The sequence below is a fragment of the Mytilus californianus genome, unplaced genomic scaffold (assembly GCF_021869535.1).
Source record: "Mytilus californianus isolate M0D057914Y unplaced genomic scaffold, xbMytCali1.0.p SCAF_12, whole genome shotgun sequence".
In the NCBI taxonomy this organism is placed as follows: Eukaryota; Metazoa; Mollusca; class Bivalvia; order Mytilida; family Mytilidae; genus Mytilus; species Mytilus californianus.
This window is the reverse complement of record NW_026262604.1, coordinates 4145926-4169404: the sequence shown is the minus strand read 5'-3', so window position 1 is coordinate 4169404 and position 23479 is coordinate 4145926. Positions and strand designations below refer to the sequence as shown.

The window sequence follows — 23479 nt, the reverse complement described above, 5'->3', positions numbered from 1 at the left end:
GTAACTAAATACAATACACGGCCGTGTCATTTCCGTATATTGTACATGTAGATAGTACGTGTGATACATGTATACATTGTATACACTAGAAATACCCATTCAAGTGAATTTCATCTTTAAAAAGAACTCCATATCGGGTAACATTAAATATACATAAACATAAAATTACAATTAAAAAAAAATGATAATAATAAGTTCAAAAGGTGCTTTATTAAATGCACCTAGGTACAATTACTTAATTTTTTCTAATTGACATATTCGTAAATCGAAAAACGCACAAATCTAAATAGAATCATATGGTATATGAATGATTTCTCCAACTCAAAACTATTTATAGCTGCCTCTTAAATTTTATTTTTCTCGTTGGGTTGCTTTTCCATTAATTGACGTTTACGCCATATTCTTTTTTTCGGTATTTGTTAAAAGTCGCGCATCGATCAATTTCACAAAAAATCTAATACTCGTTAGTCATGAACATTGAATTTTAACTTGCTATCAAATTTTCGTATACGTACAAAGATAAAATAAATGAAACACTTTTAAGCTGTTTAAATCATGCAGTACTAGTGAATTTGAAAATATGGTTTTAAAAAACGGCTGTTTCTGTTTAATACTTTTCTGTCCCTTTTCTTAATAATTAGGACACGTACAACTGGTTAATATAGAACTAGTCAACCATGAATAATCCCAAATAAAATTTTTTTAACTGGTTTGTCATACTTGCTTATCAATTTCGTATCGTTTTAGGCTGAGACTACTATAACAGTTATAGTAGTCTCAGTTTTCGGCAATATTGTAACAATATCCTTTAGAATTTTAAATTGCTTCAGTCATTTAATATATAATTTCATCTTTTTTGTTCCATGATTAATATTTTTAGATTGATAATATGATTGCATTATTGTATAAGCATTATATAGAAGTCACAGTAAACATTTTACTTATGAATGACGGAAAGGAAATATACGAAAACGATAGGTGCAATGTTCATGCAGCCTTGCAAATAATATTTAAAAAAAAACATTTAATTTATAAAACTTAGGACTAACATTCAAGTATTTTTGATGGGATGTTGAAGTTTCCAGAACATAGAAAATACACAAGTAAATCTTTTAGTACATTAGTCTATCAAAATGTTCTTGATGTCCATTTTACAATACATTGTTTAAAAATTAAGTGTTTTCTTATTCATTCTGACATCTGTGTCCCTGGATCTGGACAAGAAATTGCGAGGACGTTATGCTTATCAGTTGACATTTAAAATGATTTTTCAACAGAATGTTATCTTAGTATATAAAATTTTGGTGTCTTCCTCTTATTCCCACTTTTTAAAAATCACTATTCCTCCTATTCCCACATGCAAAGAACAATAGATGTTCTGATAACTAATTTGTTTTTATAACAATCAAGGTTAATAAAAAATGCACCTAAGATTTACCTGTATTTTTGAAAGAAAACATATTTCTTACACTTTCAGTATATTATTTAAAAGAACAAGAATGTGTCCAAAGTACACGGATGCCCCATCCGCACTATCATTTTCTATGTTCAGTGGACCGTGAAAATGGGAACAAATCTCTAATTTGGCATTAAAATTAGAAAAATCATATCATAGGGAACATGTGTACTAAGTGTCAAGTTGATTAGACTTCAACTTCATCAAAAACTACTCGACCAAAAACTTTAACCTGGACAAAAAACTTTAACCTGAAGCGGGACAGGCGAACGGACGGACGGACGAACGGACGCACAGACCAGAAAACATAATGTCCATAAATGGGGCATACAAATCATTTGTCAGATGTTTTTTCTTCATCAAAGGACAAAATTCACCTAAGATTTACCAGTATTTTTGAAAGAAAATATATTTCTTACACTTTCAGTATATTATTTAAAAGAAAAATCATTTGTAAGATGCTTTTTCTTCATCAAAGGATAAGTCAGATAACCAGAAGTAATAAAAGATTGAAAAATCATTGAATTTGTAAACCTAAAAAAATGTTATCCAAACAAATAAATAGATGATAGATAATTTTAAAACAAACTTTTCCATCTTGCAAGATTTCCATGTACAACAAACGCAAAACGAACCTAGTACCAGTTTGATAAAAACGTTGATAAAATCAACAATGTGGGTATTTGGGCACGTGCTACCAAAGGTTGCACATTTTTGCTAACAGACGACAACAACCTAATTGTCAGTGCTCAAAAGAATCTTACACATTATAAATCATTGGAATTGTTAAAGGTATATGAACATTGAGCGGATAATAGTTTTAGACGTTATAAAGCATGATTGTACAAATTCAAATATTAGTTTGAATCGTGTAATATTGGTGACTGGTATAATGACACGAACATTCTTAAAACTACAGTGTTAGCTAAAAATGAATATAAACTCTTTAATCGATTTTAAAAATAAATGGTCGGATGATCTCCATCCAGTTTCTGCAAGACGTAGTGGTGGTAACAAATTAAGGACATATATAGAGCATTCAAATCCGAAATTAATAGTGAACTATTTAAAAACACTGTTATCTCCTGCTCAATATACATTTGCCAATGCATGAACGGACTTGCTTTATATGTGATAGTAAGATGGAAACTGAGGGACATGTACTACTTGAATGTCCGCTTTATTGTGATTTAAGGAACGAACTTTATGAACACATGATCAGTGAAGATGAGATATTCAACATATTTACGATATATACAGAAGGAGACATTTTTTATTTCGATAATTTTTAGACTGTAAAGTTTTCAATTCTTTTCTTCTCATAATTCTTTTAAGATTATTTTTTTATGATAATATATGTAAATATTGTAAATGTGTTACAGTATATAAATGGTGACACGCCAATAAACTATCATTAAAATTTTTATCTGTTTATTTATCTATAAAAGAAATAAAATAATTTACTATATTTGTTTCTATTTTTTTCATATTTATCTAAATTAAAAACACATAATTCATACACACACACTTATAACCTATTATCTAGCCAAAATAACACTGGTCAATTTAAAGTTATAATTAAACAATGTTTAGACAGTATAATCCTTTGTTTGCACAAGTTTTCCTCCTATTCCCACATGAAATTTTAACTTTTCTTACCAGATTTATTAAAAGTGGGAATAGGAGGAATGAACCAAAATTTTAAACTTTTTGTTTTTCGATGCGAAAATAAAATGGCCCTAAAGCTAAATGTCATCGTCAGATGTATAATGGAAGGTGATAAACACATTAGAATGTACACCATCTGTTGGTTCTTTTTACCTGGACACAGAACTTATTACGTAAGAAGTACGAATGTAAAATTATCGATTTGGTATATTCAGTCGAATATATACGGTATCTCTGAACTGGGGTTTTTAAGATATTTTGATCTGACAATGTATGCAAATTTATTTGTGCTTTATGTAAAAAAAATGCATTTAACCATTTTATTTTCAAAACATCTTTAAAATGTGTTGACTTTGAGCATATATATATTTTCAAACCGGAGACAAATCACTGATTTCCAATTATAGACCAATCTCATTATTATCAGCAGTGGGAAAAGTAATTGAAAAAAATGTATTTAAAAATGTATTTAATCACTTAATTAGTTATATTTCAAATATACAAGAAAGCGTTTTTGTTTCAAGTTCATATTCGCCTTTTCAGAATACAAATGCAGGAGTTCCACAAGGCTTTGTATAAGGTTCCCTACTATTCCTTATTCATGTAAATGACATAGCTGGTAATTTGATAAGTCAAACTCGATTGTGTGCTGATGAAACATCACTTTCTAATTTAAGTATTATAGTCCTTACACAATAGAGAATGTCTTTAATAGCGATTTAGAACAAATTTCAGCATGGTCTAAAAATTGGCTTATTGATTTTAATCCTAACAAGACAATTACTATGCTATTCTCCTATAATTCTTCCCCAGATGATATTAAAATAGAACTTCAAAATCAAGTAGTAGAATTGTCTCCTGTCATAAGGACTTAGGGATTACTTTTGATTCCAATGGTAAATTCTATACACATATAGAACACGTTTTAAATTGTGCAAGCACAATATTAAATTTCTAAAAAAGAATTGAAATGTGTATTGACTCGAAATTATCTGATTCGTATAAACTTAACACTTATAAGACCAATTATGGAATATGCACGTGAGTTATGGGATGGTTGTACTCAACAAGATTCCGACAATCTAGAACATGACGTTTAGTTGGAAGCAGGAAGATTAGTAACTGGGTTGCCCGTGTTTGCTAGTGCGGAAGTTATATATTTTCAGTGGTACAGGCCGACATTTGCTAGTGGACAGAAGAAAATGCAGAAAGCTCAATATGTTCTATTCTTCACATAAAAAGGGACTGCCTCTACGATTTAATGCCACTTTTATTTCAGTTATAAATAGATATAACCAGAAAATCCTTTTTTTCAACTACTACTATCGAATGAAGTAGCCTAAACCCCGACATATGTACGTCCAGAAATATGATTTATATTTATCTAACTTGATACAGACACAATTGCACGCCAATCATTAATATTAAGGACAGTTGATTGGATAAAAGTGATGGATTGCCACGCCTTTATTAAAACTGAGGTCCTATGAACTGACTTCAGATAGCTCCCAGTATTCCGGCGAATTTGATTAAAAAAAAATTAGTGATATTTCGTATTGTTTCAATATTAAAAGTGCTGAGAAACGTAGATGAATTTTAGATTAAATTTGGGGAGTCGTGTACATCCCCATTTTTTAAAGTTATGCAACATGAAGAAATACAAAAAAAAAAATAGTTGGTTTTGAAATTTTTTAAGAGTTGCAAATATTTAACAAATTAAAATTATGATACAGAATGATTTTTTTTTATTTTTTTTTCTCAACAGTGTTTGCTGAAGCATTCCCCCGCCCCCCCCCCCCCCCCCCGAATCTGGCTAAAAGTTTGGTCATATATTCCAGAGTTAGTTTAATACGTGTAAATCCCGAATTCATACAAATAATAAAGCCGCAACCCGACGTTCGAAAAAGTTTAGTTTAATTTTCAGAAATTGAAATCAAACACAACGTTTTATACAAAATCGTCTTCAGAAACGTAAATAATATAGATTATTAGCTGACCTGATTTGTGATAGAAAATATCCAATGAAATGCATAAAATATCTAATGCCATGGGTCACGAGTGGACTGTCTTATTTATAGGGATGCCCATGTGGCACATCAAAGATGAGATTGATTTATCCATTGAACTTTAGAATTGCAAAAAATCTTAATTTCACTTGAATAGACTGACCTGTTATCTTGTCGACTTTAAAGCCAACATACAGATGGCCGTTATATCCTGAGAAGAGACCTCGATGAATGATTTGAAAGTTAAACAAATTTTAGTTTTCACGGGAACGAATATTTTGTAAAACTGTTGTAGTGATCAGATCATCAATGACGCGTAATAGGATGGAAACATGATGTCCTGCATTTTTCTCTAAATGTAAACTCAATGTAAATGTAGTCCTGCTTTTTTATTTTACACTCTATTCGTTCTATTCTTTCCTGCCTTTCTTAGTTATTAATTTATCCTGACTTGTTTTACATAAGTCATTATGCCTTTTTCTTTTTTGGCAAGATGCCCATCCTGCCCTTTTTTCCCCTCTAAACTCCTGTCATGCCTTTTTTTTCAAATTTCAAACTTCTTCGTGCATGTGACTTTATATTCGATTAAATAATTTCAAAAGGGATAAGAAATGTCTTAATTGATAAGTTCTACATTGCATTTAAAAAATCCATTGAAAGAATATTGTTTAATTAGAAATCATTGTCCGCTGTTGGAAGTCCAGTTTCGCCATTTTTCGTGCTTGTCATGAGACGATAATTCAGGGGTTTCGATTGTTAAGCTCATTAAATCAAATAACGAACATATTCCATTTCAACATGAGAAAGAGTGGCTCATTTACCTCTGTCAATTTGTATCGTTTATAAGATGTTGTACTTTCAATGCTATTTATAAACGCAAAGTAATATTTTAAATGTTTGGTATACAAATTTTAGATTATTCATCTTAAAAAATATTCAGAAGATAATGGAAAGAATCATGATATAAATTTAAAGAAAAGAAGAAAACACATCTTTTATCAAAATTGAAAACCCAACTGATTAAAAGTCGTATTGACCTCTAAAATTCTATACACAGAACACAAGTACTAATAGTATCTCAAAATTTCCAAATATAGCCCGTTTTATAAACGTGCACTGGCCATAATTGTTTTATTTCAACCGTTTCTGAACTATTTTTGAAGATTACGAATCCGTGGCTTCATTGCACATTAAACGCAAAATACATTTTTTTTATTTATTAAGAAAAATAAAATACACTGTCACAGTTACTTGTGTGTAAAATAATTTCAATGGAAGCTTTCTGAAGGTATTTGATAGGACGTACGCCAATTCATGAAAGCGTGACAAATTGTCACGAATGTCCAATCAGGTTTTTCTGTTGTTCAAAATTTGACGTGCGGTGATGTTTGAACAGTGTTGAGTTTATTTTAAATTTGTCATTTCGGAGCCTTTAATATCTTAGTATGCTGTATGGATTTTGCTCACTGTTGAAGGCCGTACAGTGACCTTTAATTTGTCATTTCTACATTATTCAGTCTCTGGTTAAATGATATCATTAGACATTATCCCATCATAGATGATCAGATATAAAAAAGAAAACCACATTATCGTATCTCTGATATATATCTATTAAATATAATACAGAAAACTTTAGTAAGATTGAGTACAACAAAAGATTTGCCTTATTAAATCATTGATGCTGTCTCCTTCAGACTGTCAAACACCGTCACCCTAATTGTTAACGTGGTATTATATGTGATAAATTGCTGTAGACAATAGTAAACTGAGTATAATAATTTATTCGCAGTACGCACTTCCTAATTTAGTTGTGGTGATAGAAATCTTAATATCATTGATACACAGTTGAGAAATATTGTGCAGTTCTTCAAAAGCAGATTTAAACCTTATTAATATTAAACCCAATTCCGCATGCAGCTGTGGCCATCCTATTGAGGATAGTATTCACTATTTTTTAAGTGCCCTTTTATCAACAAAGCAAGAGAAATATTGTTTTCAAAATTAGAAAGATCTACTATATCCATTTTGCTTCTATTGGCTGGTGACGGTGACCTTTCATTTCATCAAAACAAAGAAATTTTTTGAGTCTGTACAATCATATATCAGAAATACACAACGATTTAGAACATTCAATTAAAATTCGGAATTCCTAATTCCCAACTCTTCACTCAGGTCCAGTTTTATATATTACTCTATATTATATCATACTTCTTTTTTTGAGACAAGGCCATATTTTGTCAAAAGAGAAGCACAATTACCCCAAAGCGATTTGCGAAAAGTGGTTTCGTATTTCGTTATAGAAAAAAAAAATACTAGTAGTTTGTGTAAAGTCACGACTTTCGTACGGTGTCGCGTTAATATCCTTTTAATAAATTGGTGCAATTGGGTGCAAAAAATAATGACCATAAAATGTCAGTTTGCGAGATCAGACAGTAACCTAACAACTAAACAATTGAAAATCTGGGGATCAATATTTAACATTCGTCAGCAATGATCAATTTTCATAAATAAAACATGATTTAGTCGAATACTTTGCGAGTAAAGAAAAAGTGACTACCATAGATTTGTTATTAACCCCAAATGCTTGATGGATATAAATCTGTATTCAGGAGTTAACCTTTTTGCATTAAACCACATTACAACAGAAATTGGAAAATATGGCCTGGAAATACTTCTAGGACATTGTTTTTTTTCCTATTCTATGTAGCTTTCTTACCGGCCAACATGGTGATAGATTTTATAGATGTTGTCAGGCACCGACCATTGAAAACAATCGATCTGTTTAAAATAAGAAATGAAAATAACTGTTTTGTGTTTTTTTTTGTTTTTTTTTGGCAAATAAGAAAAATGACCGTTTGATTTAATATTGTTTAAAATTATTTTGAAATAGATTTATGAAAATAATTTATTTACATGTGAAAAGGCTAGACTTTGTGGCGTAGGGATGTGATTGGGTGGTTTTGTTTACAATTTTCCCCATTATTTCTGCAGTGAAATTCTGTAATAATTATTGTTTTATCATGTTGTTGGATTTACACATTATAACAAAACTGAGAATATGACGGATGAATTTATAGTTATCTGTTTAATGTCCAGTGGCAACTGTTAGATGTATTATTAGAAGGACATTTAAAATGTTATAAATATGAACAAGAACATCCTTTGTTGTGCAAACATGTGTATAACGGCACAAGCGACGAACTATAGACCGTGTGTACATGTATCATATGTATATTTAGGGTGGGGTTGCTCCGAATAAAGTAGGTATAATAGATAGTTGTAGGAGAATAAAGAAAAAAAAATAAAATTAGAGTATAACGGGAAAAATAAAGGAGAGAGGAAAATGGTATAAGAAAATTAAAGAATAGAGGGTCTAGTTTTTTTGCCGGACAATTGTTGATGATTGTTTAAAGTCAAGTGCATTTATAGTCAAAATAATACATTATCGTATGTACATTGGTAGGGATTTTTTGTTTAGGGTTGACGAGGCACATAGCGAGTAATTGTTCTTATTTGAAATTTCTCGAATATTTGTTTCTGTCGACTGATTTGATAAATGAATAAAAAAAATCTATAATCTAAAAAAAAAAATGGTTTAATTACGATATATAGATAAAACTGGGTAGCGTTCAATATCGTAGCGGCTACGTAGTGCTACGTAGATTTATGACTATTGAACGTGTATTTAGAGGCTTTTTAGCCTAGCTGCTACATAGATATTGATAGCAGCTACGTAGCCGCTACGTAGCCGCTACGATATTGAACTCGACCCTGCTATTCAGTCGATTTTAAAATACATGCGATAAAAGAGAATACATAAAAATATTTAACAAACCTTTGGACAAAAGGTCAACCTTAAGACCCCGAATATACTTTTGTAAGAACATTAGATTTATTCCGAATTCCATCTAAAAAAAATTGTTCATTTAGGTTAATAAAAATGTTAATACCTTAGGCTATTTTCAAAAAAATGTTGACTGAATACCCTGCAGGCTGCAGTTTACTCACACATTCACCAAGTATGTATTTCTACGGCTAACAAAATTCATAATCGTATCTTTTAATTCGTTTAAATTTAATTCAGTGTTTATTTTTCAAACTTTTTATGTAAATAGGTTTGGATCAACATCGAGTCTGATCAAATTATAATTTATTAAATTATTTAATTAAAAACTGAAACATGCATCCAATCTAAATGTTACGCCTATTATCACCTATATAAAAAGATTTAACAGAACGCCATTCATATTTATATTTAAAAAAATAAACAAACATATACGCTAAACGAAACTATGCACGCCAAGAAACGATGTACGCTATACGATACGATATACGCTTAACGAAACGATGTACGCTAAACGAAACGGTATACGCTTAATGAAACGATGTACGCAAAAACATACGATGTACGATAAAAGGGTGCTTATTTTATCGTTTATGGTATGGTTTATGGTACATGGTTTCGTTCGTACATCATTCGTTCAGCGTCCGTACAACGTTCGGTCAGCGTTTCGTTTGCATTCGTACACCGTTCGGGAAGCGTACGTACATCGTTCGGGCATCGTCCGTACATGATTCGGGCATCGTTCGTATTGTTAACTTTTACGTTACACGGACTGTACATCTGAATAAAGTAGCAATCAGTGAATATTCAACTGAATTAGTAAATGAAATTGTCACGACACTTGGCATTGCAAAATTTAATCCAAACAATTTTACCAGATGTAGATCTTTAACTTTTCTTAAATATGCAGACACACATATAGTTATTCATTATAAAATATATTAATAGTTTGAGTTAAGATCAGTAATTGTACAACTGTAAAGCTAAAACCAGAAAGTTTGAACAATTTTTGTTATGTTCCCGATTATATAATGGGATTCATTAGATTTTGAAATTTCACTACAATATACAAATGTTTTTGTGCTAACAAAAGATCAAACAATATTATGTTTATATATAACATATAAATATCACACGTGTGAAATCATTGAAGCTATACTATAGTATCACATATGACTTGATTTCAATATTTAACCCACAAGGCTACATCATAATGTTTTGACCCTATATTTATTTAATCTACGTCATCAGGTATAATTTGAGTGAATCAATGAAACCATTTTTTATCTTCATGTCATGTTATGGTTTGTGATAAGAAAAACTTATATTTAGGGGGAGGTTATTTTGAAATTAATTATGTATGGAATGTGAAAGTAGTCTTCAATGTTTAAAACAAGTTTCAAGTTTCGTTGTTTTTATCATTAGAACTCTTTCCAAAAAGAAACTCCATCTTATTGTAACAATTTTCCTGACAGATTGTTGGATTCAGATCGATGATTAAAATATAATCATAAACAGTAAAATAACAAATAATGTCTGTTTATTGTCGGAATAAACTAGTACCACTCATTGTTTTTGTTAGATGTATTCCTAGTTGTATCCATCGAATGAGTTTTTCAACTGATTTTTATAGTCCGTTCTTATGCTGTACTGTTTCACCACTGTCCCAGGATAGGGGGAGGGTTGGGATCCCGCTAACATGTTTAACCCCGCCACATTCTGTATGTATGTGCCTGTCCCAAGTCAGGAGCCTGTAATTCAGTGGTTGTCGTTTGTTGAAGTGTTACATATTTGTTTTTCGTTCAATTTAGTGTACGTTAGTTTTCTCGTTAGAATTGTTTTACATTTGTCATTTCGGGGCCTTTTATAGCTGACTTTGCGGTATGGGCTTTGCTCATTGTTGAAGGCCGTACGGTGACCTATATTTGGTAATGTCTGTGTAATTTGATCTCTTGTGGAGAGTTGTTTCATTGGCAATCATACCACATCTTCTTTTTTAAATATACAGAACTTGTAGGAAAACTCAAAACGATAGGTCAATTGCAAAATTAAGAGCTCAAACACATTACATGAATGACTTGGTATAGATGATAAGTTAAGCATTGTCCAAGCGAGTTGAATAGCTTGTCCTTATATTGTACTGTTTGCGGCTAGTGGAGGTTTTTGCACTAGAAATGTTGTTTAACCCCGCAACACTATGTATACGTCTTTTCCAAGTAAAGAGCCTGCAGATCGGTAGTTGTCGTTTGTTGTTGTGTATCATAATTAATTTTTGTTTATTGTTTTGTACATAACGCATACCTTTTGTTTTCTCGTTTGAATTGTTGTACATTTGTTATGGCGGGGCTTTTGATAGATTTCATTTCTGTTTATATTTTGCTTCGTACAGAAACATAGTTGTTAGCCTCGGCATTTTGTCTCTGGTGAAGAGTTTTTTTTATTGGAAATCATACCAAATTTTCTCATATTTATATGTATGCGTATGACCCTATGTCTGTCATTAAAATAAAAAAAAGAATTATGTCTCAAACTTCATGCATTTAGTGTAAAACTGCAAAAAAAATACTGCAGAAATATCCTCACATATTCGTTGTTGTCATTAACAATTAAATATTTAAATATGACCAGAAGAGATATGTGTTATATAATGTATTTGATAAAAAAAAAAATGCATATAATCTTTTCGGTATTTTGTAGAAGTTCATGTTCCTGAGTCTTTGGTGTTTTGTTTTTTCCGATCGTAGTTTCCTTTGGTTAGTTTTTTGTGTTTTTATTCGATACACGATATATAATTGTCCCTTTGATATCTTGTGATACTATGGAATATCAACGACATTAGGAACACTAGTGTCTCAACTGATGTTATGTAATTTCTCGTGTACATCATGTACGCACCTGATTAAGATCCATAAAACCCTGAAAAAATGAATAACAAAGTAAATATTCATCAATATCTAAAAAGATTTATTTTGAATAATGTATTTAAAAATCTATAACTGTTTTGTAGATGTATGCATTGTAACATACTTGTTCGAATAAAAACTTTTTTAATATTTTCTAGTTAAAGTTTCATTGACCTGTGCAATTATATTTCTAAATTTGAACTGTTCTTTATCATCCTCCCTTAAAACAAGGATGGTATGAAACCTACATGCGCAGATGATTTTAACATAATATATAATGTAATAATGTCTTAGGCATACAGCTTGTCAATGTATATTTGTTCAGCCTGACAGACATTCCCCAGGAAACTTTTTTAACAAACTGTTGGAACAAATATTCTATAACCTTTATTCTGTTAGGAACAAATACTGTAACATTTGTTCCTGGCCAGTGGAATTAATATTACAGAATGTTTATTCCATTTGGTACTTATGTTATAAAGGAACTTATATAAAATGACCTCAATGTAACGTTATTCTTGTTGTAATATGCATTCGCTATGTAATCAAGATTAATAACTAATTTATACAACATGACTGTAAACTGTATGTATACGGTCGTTTGATATCATTTTTTTATTATTGGTATATCAATAAGTAGGATTTTTGGTTTGTACAGACTTGAATCTACAAAGTTAAACTTAGAAGACATGCATTGTTTTCAAGTTTACACACTGATCTGTGAATAGACCATTGTACAAATAAATATGAATGACTTCAAAAGCATATAAACTGAAAAACACATACTTGCTGTTAATGAAAACAAGGTACAGTGGTACACCGCTGATCAATAGTCACATACTTTATTTCCATGAATCAGGAAGAAATGAACCTGCAATACCAGTGTTGACTTGCGAACGGTTTAAAGTATTTCAATTCGTAGCCTATTGAATCGTGACGAAGTTTATATTTTATCTTTAAAGAAATGTTTAAATATCTATTCGACTTGATTGTTACGGTCATATTTACCTATCTTTAGCAAACGATTTATTTCACTAATAAACTGACAAGTATAAAAACTGATTGGGCTATTGAATTGTCTAAACAAGCTTTTACTTAGAAAATAATATGTTCGATCGACTTTTATTATTAAAAATGATAATTTGCTAGAAATTATAGCATGCATACTGTAAAAATTTAATTGAAAAATATAATTGGGATATTATCGCAGATCTGAAATAAAAATGGTCTCTGTTTATCGTCTTTCGTTATATTTAAATGTTCGGTTTATGTTAAAACGTTGTAGATGTAAGTGCATGGTTAAACGTTGTAGCAAAGAAATAATTCACTTATAAGAATGACTAATGCAAAAATAATTCTAGTATAATTTAATTTGAATAAATATCTTGGTTTGCATGGATTCTATTATTGCAAATGAACACATTTATAATGGTTTTGATCTATTACACCAAACGAGCGTTAAATCAATAATGGCGGTCATATGGAAGCTGTTGGAAGGCTGAATCAATTCCAAAACAGATTGCCATATCTTCCATAAGTCCATCCTTTCTTTTAGGTATGTTAGTTTTTGGTGTTTCCAATGGTCTAAAAATTTGATGAACAATACTATTTAGGGTAAACGATACAGTGACAGGGGAGGTTATAACGCTGCGTGCGTAAATTTTCATTTACGCGACATCAAACTGTGACATATTGGCAATATAAGCATTTTCGCCTTTTTTTAATTTATTAAACTGATTTAACATGAAGACGAGTACATCGGCCTTTTTTTGAAATGGCATTAGGTTTATTACGTAAGAAGATTCGTTTTACCAATTTCAATTAAAAAGTCAATGTTTTTTTATTTGATAAACATACCGCTAAAAATGTCGTTTTACCTACATATCCTGAAGCTTTGTACAAATTTAATCATTTCCCAAAAACTAAGGTACATATTAGACATTTTCGAAAAGTATTTTAAATTTTTAGGTTTAAATTGATGATGACATTTATAGATAATTCTATAGGGGCCATTTCAAAGTGTATAATGTTGACAAATTAAAAAACCAAATAACGCAAAAGATGTATTTTTATTCAAATCAACGAAATAAGCCTGCATACAAAAGCTGCATAAATAGGTACTTTTCGACGTTTTTTTTTTTTCTCCTCGAATGTCTCCAACGACTTCCCATAACTTTATAATTCATCAGTTCTCCAATCGAATGTAGAACAGTGGCTCTGTAGTCTTTGATTAAATTACTAATTTTCCGACACCTTTTTTTTAAATTGTCTGGTTTTCGCTGAATAGCTGGGGTGAATAGGGTGTCAAAAGAGGATATCTATAAGGATATATTTAATAAGCCAGTAAAACTATTATTTCAGGGAAGTCAGACTCGGGATTTCTCCCAATTGATCCCAATTGACATCATCATTGCAAACTGTTTCGCATCAATTTGATGTCCCAAAAACACGGAATTAATATAAATCATTTTATCTAAACTATCGATGACGACCTGATTATGGACGCAATGAATGGGGCAATATCTAGAAAAATAAAGCTCCAGAGGCTCAACTAGTGGCCTGTAAATTTCCGCTGAGGTATCGTCAATAGCGCTAGCACTTATTTTCATTAGGAGCTTTTCCCTGTTTCCCATCTTTGCTCTCTATTCATTAAGAGATTGCCACTGTATCAGATTATGAAACTGTTTGTAAAACACGGGAATGCACCGAATTATTTCATCATTTATTCTGGTAACGCGTACGCAAAACATTAAGGTTAGCATATGATAACAGGGATAAGACCTTTGCCAAAGCACGAGCAACATAACTCTATTTCTCGGGGAAAGTTGTATGTTGCCTGCCAATGTCATGACATCATTTCCAATTTGTCTCATTAGACGATATGTTTTAAAGAGTATTTCTCAAGTTGTTTAATAAGAGAAGCATCTATGACGTGAAAATATTTGAAAAACATCGTTTCCCTACCAGGTGTCTACGGCGTCGTCTATAATGCAATAATATAACAACTGTATAATTATGAATTGCCAAAGACAAAATTGTAGTATAACATATAGATAAAAATCATTTCTCTTATTGTTTTCGTTGAGACATTTTTCGAGACATTGTGTATTTTGAGTTGACCCATAGGTAAGTTTACCTGTAATTATCATCTTCAACTTGAAAGTCATTGTAAACTTTATTTTCCGAAAATGTCTATTAAGAGCATAGTTATGTTAAGAAGATTTTACATGTTTTTACAAAAATCTGCTTGAGTTTATCTGTTTAGCTTCTATGCACATTTTCGTAAAAAACTCATCGTGGATTTGAAACTGTATCGTTTCCCCTTAGAGTAAAAGGTAGCCATGAAATGTTGTAAGTTAATTATTGGCTTCTGAGTTAATACCGTATGTACAAAATGTCCACGAGTAAAAACAAAGAAAAACGAAAATAATTAAGGACGACAGTCATACATTGTGCATAAATCAAACTTATCAGAAGCGCTCGAGTCACAATACTTGTAATGACAAATCAATGTCTTGGATTACAGTATGAAAATAAAAATTCAAAATACTTGGTAAACATGTTTGATCTTGCTAAAGTCATATATTCCTGTGAGGAGCAAACCCATTTTCAATTATTTTCACGAATTCATTACTTATTTAATATCAGCTGTGATGTTCATGACGCAAGAGAAAGGAGAATTTTTAGGAAACATATTTTGACAAATTGGATATCTCCTAAAAGAATATAACGGATACAAAACCAATTGTGCAGTGGTGTAATTGCACAAAATTAAAACCAATTAGACTGTTAATATTGTTGAATGTGTATTTAAACTTCAACTATTTCTTTTCTTAAACGTTCGCGATTGTTCAACCTCGGAAAACAATAAACCCTTTCAGTTAAAAACATAATTTCGAAAATACCATACAGTAAAGGCAATACCACTCACATAAATGCACACGTTTCAATTGAAAATTTGTATTTCCAAACCATGTAGTTGATTAAAGCGTCGTTTAAAAATGAGCAAACATAACACTATTAAAACAAATCACAAAAGATTCTGAGTAGTACAATATGAACCAAATACCATACAAAAACCGAATAGAAGTACAATACATAAAACGACAAATAAAACACTATTATCACAGATTGAACTAAAGGTTGTCGCTTGGATACAAGTACATTCAGAGTTTTAAATCATGGATTTTACCTCAATATGTGTGTATATGATTATTACGTTAAGCAATAATGTAATTCAAACCCCGATCTAGTTTATTTATATGTAGCGAGGGATAATAGGTATTATTCAACGAAGGTCGTACATGATCATTAGATATCAAGCCTTTTATGCTTGTTTATTATTTAGTTTAAACTATTGAAATTAAAGTGCAATTCCCGTGTAGAAAAAAAATATCACTTGATCATGTCATGTTTGTGAAATGCAGTCCGACTTATTATTCAATTATTCACTATTTTTAACATTTGAACATTTGCTATTATCTTTTCTTCTTAAAGATATTGCAACGATTTTAATGATAAATAACACCACTTACTGAAGTTTTATCAATGTTGTCTTATAATGTTTAGTTCTACGGTTAATTAATATTGTGTGCTTGTCATAGTAATACACTGTGTATATTTATATCTGATACATCGCTTAATATTTAGATATGATAAAATATTTTGATTACTTTTTACGCTGACTTGTATAGAAAACTTAATTGGGAGGAAACAGAAATGCTTATTATGTAACAATGTCATCTTTAAACAGATAGTTTAATCCGGAGGTGAAAATTCCAGCTCTGGGTACAAATAAAACAAAGCATTTTTGATTACAAAAAATGTTATTGTACTAATTGAAATGGAGTGCACAAGATTATTTTACTCAAATGATCATTTTGTACATTTGTTAAGGCATAAATAAAGGCAGCAGTAGTATACTGCGGTTCTTAAGTCATAAAACAAATATGGGTTACAAACTAAAACAGAGGGAAACACATCAACTTTAGAAAGAAAACAACGGAACAACAGAAACACTGTAGTGTAACAAAAACAAACACCAAGGAGCACACTCATGTCTATGATGTCCGTATAGTGAGAACATACACGAGCATATCGAAGTTGATCACAAATATTTCTCATTTTTTTTTTTAATCGATTTGTAGTAAATCTACGAGCAACAGCATACAACGCTGAATAGTCTCACCTTCAGCAAAGGTTTGATAGCGAACTTATATTAGACAATACACTATTATCACATGTTGTCGCTTAATTACAAGATCATTAAGAGTTTGATTTTTATTTTGAATTTTATCTCAATACGTTTGTACATGTTTATTGCTTTAAGCAATAATGTAATTCAAACCCCGATCTTATGTACTTATATGTCGCGAGGGATAATAGGTATTATTCAACCAAGGTCGTACATAATCAATAGATATCAAGCATTTTATGCCTGTTTATTATTTAGTTTAAACTATTGAAATTGAGCAAGTGCACTTTAATTAGAGGGTATTCCCGTGTAGAAAAAAAAATCACTTGATCATGTCATATTTGTGAAATGCAATCCGACTTGTGATTGTTAACTATAGTTCAATTATTCACTATTTTTAACATTTGAAAATTTGCCATTCTCTTTTTTTCTTAAAATATTGCAACGTTTTAAATGATCAGTTTCACCACTTACTGAAGTTGTATTACCGTTGTCTTTTGATTTTTAGTTCTACAGTCAATTAATTATTTGTTCGTGACATAAGAATACTCTATGTATATTCATATCTGATACCTGGCATCATGAAACATTTTTGGATATGTTAACATTTTATTATTATTTACGCTGGATTGGAGGAAAAACTTAATTGAGAGGAAATACAAATGGTTATTAAGATTAAACAGATAGTTAAAACGGAGGTAAAAATACCAGAAATAAGTCCGGGTACAAATATAAAGAGCATTTTTTATATAAAAAAAAACCCCAAGTTGGTTGCTATTTTTGAAATGGAACGCAAAAACATATGTTCTTTAATTAATCTTTTTGTAATTCGTTTAGACATAACTTAATGCAACATTAGTATACAGCCTTCAAAAGTCATTAAACATATAAAAATTACAAGTTATAATCGACAGAAATATATCAGCTATAATAGGAAACAACGGAACAATCAAAACACAGAAGTGAAACAAAAACAAACGTCAACATACATAGAAACGGAATATTTGATAACAACTGACATATTCCTGACTTTGTACATGACATTTGTAGAAAACAATGGTTGGTTGAAACTGTTTTTATGGTTAGCCAAACCGCCCGCTGATATTGCAATGTTAAAACAATATCGCTAAAATGACAACACTACGTTACAGGAATACGGTACAAACAAACTAAATAACTCTCCGCACCGAAAAACGCAAAAATGAATAATAAAATAGTTCATAACAACATGTAAACCACACAATAACAACAGACATCTTCCTTTAACAATACTTAATTCAAGGAAAATGGAAATTGACTCTGTTATACTGACATATAAGACATATGTGAAGTGTACCAAAAATACAGAATTTCGTAGTTTATCATAAATTTTTCAATTTTAGTTTTTTTTTTTATTGATTTGTACGAGCAACGATACATCTCTGAATAGTCTCGCCTTTGACAAACGTTTGATAGCGAACATTATCATATATGTTTGAGCGATTTATTTTTAAACAAAAACTTTCTACCAACTTGTACGTTGGATTTTTTTCTTTTTAAATGTTGAACATTTAACTATGTAAAACTGTGTCAATTCACAGACTATGTTCTCATTAAGACGAGGTTTCATTTGTTACGTTTTAGCAACTTCTTCATTTTCTGTATTAATTGAGCACGATCGGATTATATTTGTTTTGTCATTGAATTGAATATAAGGAATATATATTTAACCTTTTATAGGTTTCGTTTCATGTGGCATTATTTCTTTTTTTTTTTAAATCGGACTCAAGTAATGAGGAAACATAAAAACTACATCTTACCAAACAAAATGTCCATTGAATCGAAAATCCTCAAAAATGAATCTCTTTCATTTTCAGTATATATAGATCAACAATATTTCAAACGTGAAGTCATTTAAGAAAATCAGTTTGAAAAGGTTTGACTCATCAGATCTCTTCAAAGCAGAACACATTAAACAAAAACACCAACAACTAAAATATGAATGAGTACACATCCAACATCAAATGAATTTATTGTAAATTAATACGTTATAAAAAGTCAGAGTAAAACATGACTTTTTGCAATGGCGGCATTAAGGTACCAACATACTTAGTTCCGTTGAAGTGCAAAGGTGTAAAACAAAGTTACTTATTTTTATTTTAATTTACTGATAACAAAATCAATTTTTATACCAATTTAAACAATATTCAAAGATCTAATTACACTAACATTTATTAAAATAATATGTGTTTATACTGGTAACAGTCCCAAATTATATCTCTATGAGATAAAACATAGAGATCATATCTGGGAACCAGTATGCCAACAAATCAAATTATCTATGAATATTATATATCTCCCCAAAAGAGGCGTGGTTTGAGAAACAGCTGTATTTACAAAGTGCAACCTAAACAAACATTTATTCAAATAGAAAACTCTTTAAAAATACTTTTTCTCACAACAATGCGTATATATCAGAGTTATAGTCACTGCACATACTCTAAGTTTCCTTTTACAGTATGTTTTATACCCCTACCCCTGTTTAAATTTTTTAAAGAATTTGAAAACAAGACTTTAATTATTGCCAGCTTACCCTATGTGCATGTTTGAAACTATTCTGATAACAAATTGAAAGCATTTCAGAATACTATAAATGTAATGTTTAGTAGTTAATCATTCAAACATTCAAGATTATAGAAAGTATCCAATCCGACCTCTGTCTCCAGGCCATATCTTACTGTATGCCTATTTGTTATTTAACAATTTGTGCCTCAAAGGGTCAGTTTTGAATTCTTGTCACAACAGTGTCATTTCTAATCAAATATCTAACAAAATGTAGCTAATATATGAACTAGAAGTGTTTAAACAAAGCCATTTTTGCAAAAGTTGTATGAATGAAGATACCAGTCTGGTGTATGAATTCACTCAAAGTTTAATAGAAATGACTGCTAACATCTGATTTTAGCATAACTTCCAAGCACAGTTATTGTTAAAATAACAAATTCATAGCATTTACAAGTTAAATTATCTGTTTTATTACCCAGGGGGTAGGCATTCTTCTCTGTTTTTTGCCCCTTGGGACTCAAATTTCCTAAATTATTCTTCTGTTTTCTTGCAATGTGGAATATTTAGTACATATTCAGGATATAACACACTATTGTAATTTTTTTTTAGGCATATTTGTATTTCTAGCTTGTATGTTTTATGCAGCGGTCATAAAAAAAGCAAATTTAGGTGTAACGGCTTACTTTTGGAATATCGACAGGACAAAAACACCCCACCAATTATATTTAGGAAAGATCGATGAGTTGCAATGACTGCGAAGAGTATATATAAGAACTTCTAAACAATTTAAATTACAAATATTCATATATTATGAATTTATAACAATCTTTCAAAAGAGTAACACAATATCTGTTGATGTATGCAGATTGAATCGATTTTATGTTTAATAGATATTCATTGAAAAAGTTTTAAAATCCCAATTCAAAAGATTTTCTTAACAAATAAACAAACCGCTATTTTATAATATGTTTAATCCATTTTGATGTCTTTCTTTTTCTATGAACCAAAAGTAACAATTAATACATTATCAATGACCTGGGAAATTACATATGATTTTCTCAAGATAGTCTACTTCGAATCCAGTTTACAAATAAGCTTTTACAACTGATTGAATAAAAACATATTTACTCATAGCAACTGCTTGCAAAGACGCTAGAGACTTGGATAACCTTCAATAGCCAATTTTCCATAGATAAAGATGGTGTTTGTAGAAAATGTATAGCTAAGTGCATGGCAAGATATATTTCTATCATGATAACAGAAACGATTGTTTAATATTGTGTTTAAATCGAAATAAACGGCATAATAATAATAATAAAATTGAGAATGGAAATTGGGAATGTGTCAAAGAGACAACAACCTGACCAAAGAGTAGAAAACAGTCGACGGCCACCAATTAGTCTTCAACACAGCGGGAAAATCCCGCACACGGAGGCGGGCTTCAGCTGGCCATTAAACAAACATGTGTACTAGTTCAGTGGAAATAGAAGTCATACTAAACTCTACAACATATGAATGAACTGAAATTAAAAATCATACAGATGAACACAGGCCAGAGGCTCCTGACTTGGGACAGGCGCAAAAATGCGGCAGGTTTAAACATTTTTAGTGCGATCTTAAAAGAGGGACGAAAGATACCAGAGGGACAGTCAAACTCATAGATCGAAAACAAACTGACAACGCCATGGCCAAAAATAAAAAGACAAACAGACAAATAATAGTACAGATGACACAACATAGAAAACCAAAGACTAAGCAACACGAACCCTACCAAAAACTGGGGGTGATATCAGGTGCTCCGGAAGGGTAAGCAGATCCTGCTCCACATGTGGCACCGGTCGTGTTGCTTATATTATTACAAATCCGGTAAATAGTCTAATTCGGTAAGTCATATTCGTGAAAAGGGAGGGTATTGTAGTTATGACATAAGGAACATATCCGATATCATCTGTGAAACGGTTATTCCTTAACGGTCAACCAACTCGTGATGGCGTCCGTAAAATTTACAAAGGGATGATTTCAACTTCCCCATTTGGAACTCTTGTTTTAATAGCTTCCTCGTGAGCAGCAATCCTCTTAACCCTCCGCCTATACATCTAGCCAATATAGAAAAATACAAACACATAGCAATACGCTCAGTAAAACTCAGTTTGAAAGACGTCCAAGTCCAATGTCCGAATAGGAAACAAAAGAAACAAATCAAAATGACATTGATACATAAATTAACAAAGGACTTCTAGCAGCTACTTGCATGCCAGTAAAAAACGTTATATACATGGCTATCAGTATACAGCTGTTCACAATCATTCAGTCTTTAGTTTCTATCTTTTTTTTTCAGACGGACATACATTTATAAAGTAATTACTTCTTTTGCTTTTTTATTATTGTTTTAACAGTAATTTAACTCAATATTAAAACGATATGTGCAACGGTTTATCTTTCAGTATTGTCATAACTTTTATGATGATTCCCAATAAAAAAGGATTTACAGCATATTTTAGATTTTGTTTGGACGCCCCGACGACATGTTGTTTAAATAAACAGCTTGAATGTTATATGAGATAGCTTTCAGTAAAAGTGATCACTGTTTATGTATATTTGATTATCTTTTATAATTCTGCTTGGATTAGGGATAGATTAAGTGTACAGAAAACAAAACTCTTTACGATAATGTATAGACATTTGTATATTTTGTATGTCGTAATGTTGTTGTACATTGCACGTAAATAATATCAAGTTTTCTGTAAATTTTATCGTTACTTATCAGCCGTAACGATCAATCTGTGTTATGTGTAGGAAGGCTGATATTTCGAGGTAGAAAGTTGACAATATGTGATCTTATATTGTAACTTCTTTGATAGCTTCTTGTTTTGCATAGTAACGTCGCTGATAAGCTATGTTTAACGTTCGTCACACATCCATGACACTAGGCCGACGGTGCGACTCAAGGGCTGATATAGTCACTTGGTTCAAAAAACGATATTAAAAAAGCTTTTCTTCATTTAAATCTATATGTAATGTAGTCTATATTTTTATAGGAAAGGAAAATTCTACAAAGATTGTTTAGCTTTTTACATAATATGTTGGTCTGCAACCTTGGATGTTTGTTCAATTAAATTGGAAGACTTTGCTCGGGATTAAAAGCTGATTTCACCTACAATTAGAACTTGAATAAATATATATAGAAGTATATTAAAAGACCAACCATCAAATGTTATATGTACCGAATCGTCTAGAATAAGCAATAATGTACAGAAAAAGAAAACTCATATAACGAGTATTACGATTGCGCAACACTACGATTTCCATTATCTATTCTTTTTTTAAGATTTGATCTGCATTTTTGTATTTGCGTCTAATTAACGGTGATTCAAAGACCCTTTGTTGATCTGTTGATAACCTACATAAGCCATGATTTTATTTCCCCAATAAAATCATTATTGACTTGTATTACGTCTTCTCTCTTATGATACTAATTCAAGATGGTAAGATACGAGGAGAATGTTATAAAATCGTCTTGACAAATAATGCGGGTGTACAAAAATGGCCTTCTGCAGTGTCAATGTCACTATCAAATGTAATACAATACGAGGTTTATATGTATAATAATAGCTCAGTCATACAGGTAAACATCAACTATTGATTCCATTCGAAATCCATGACTATATAACACAAAAGAAAACTTAACCCTATATAGACGTGGCTCGGTATTTATACATCCAAAAATGCCAGATGTCGTAATTTGTATAGCGTTTTGTATACATATATATTTATAAAAATGCGGTTTTTATCGAACGCAATCATAGATTTGAACATTGTGTTCAATTTAAACTCATTTATATTTATATATGCATATATGCATAT

At 30.9% G+C, this 23479-nt stretch overlaps 1 long non-coding RNA gene across 1 annotated transcript in view; it reads right to left on the bottom strand.

Annotated features, from left to right (window-relative positions):
• LOC127721235 (uncharacterized) overlaps positions 1–12811 on the bottom strand; it is a 43119-nt gene extending 30308 nt beyond the window's left edge. Inside the window, exons 1-2 of the long non-coding RNA XR_007991087.1 lie at positions 12664–12811; positions 11870–11890 (exon numbers count right to left, since the gene is read on the bottom strand). This is a non-coding gene — a long non-coding RNA (uncharacterized LOC127721235). The remainder of the gene's footprint in view (positions 1–11869; positions 11891–12663) is intronic.
• Between the last annotated feature and the right edge of the window lie 10668 nt (positions 12812–23479).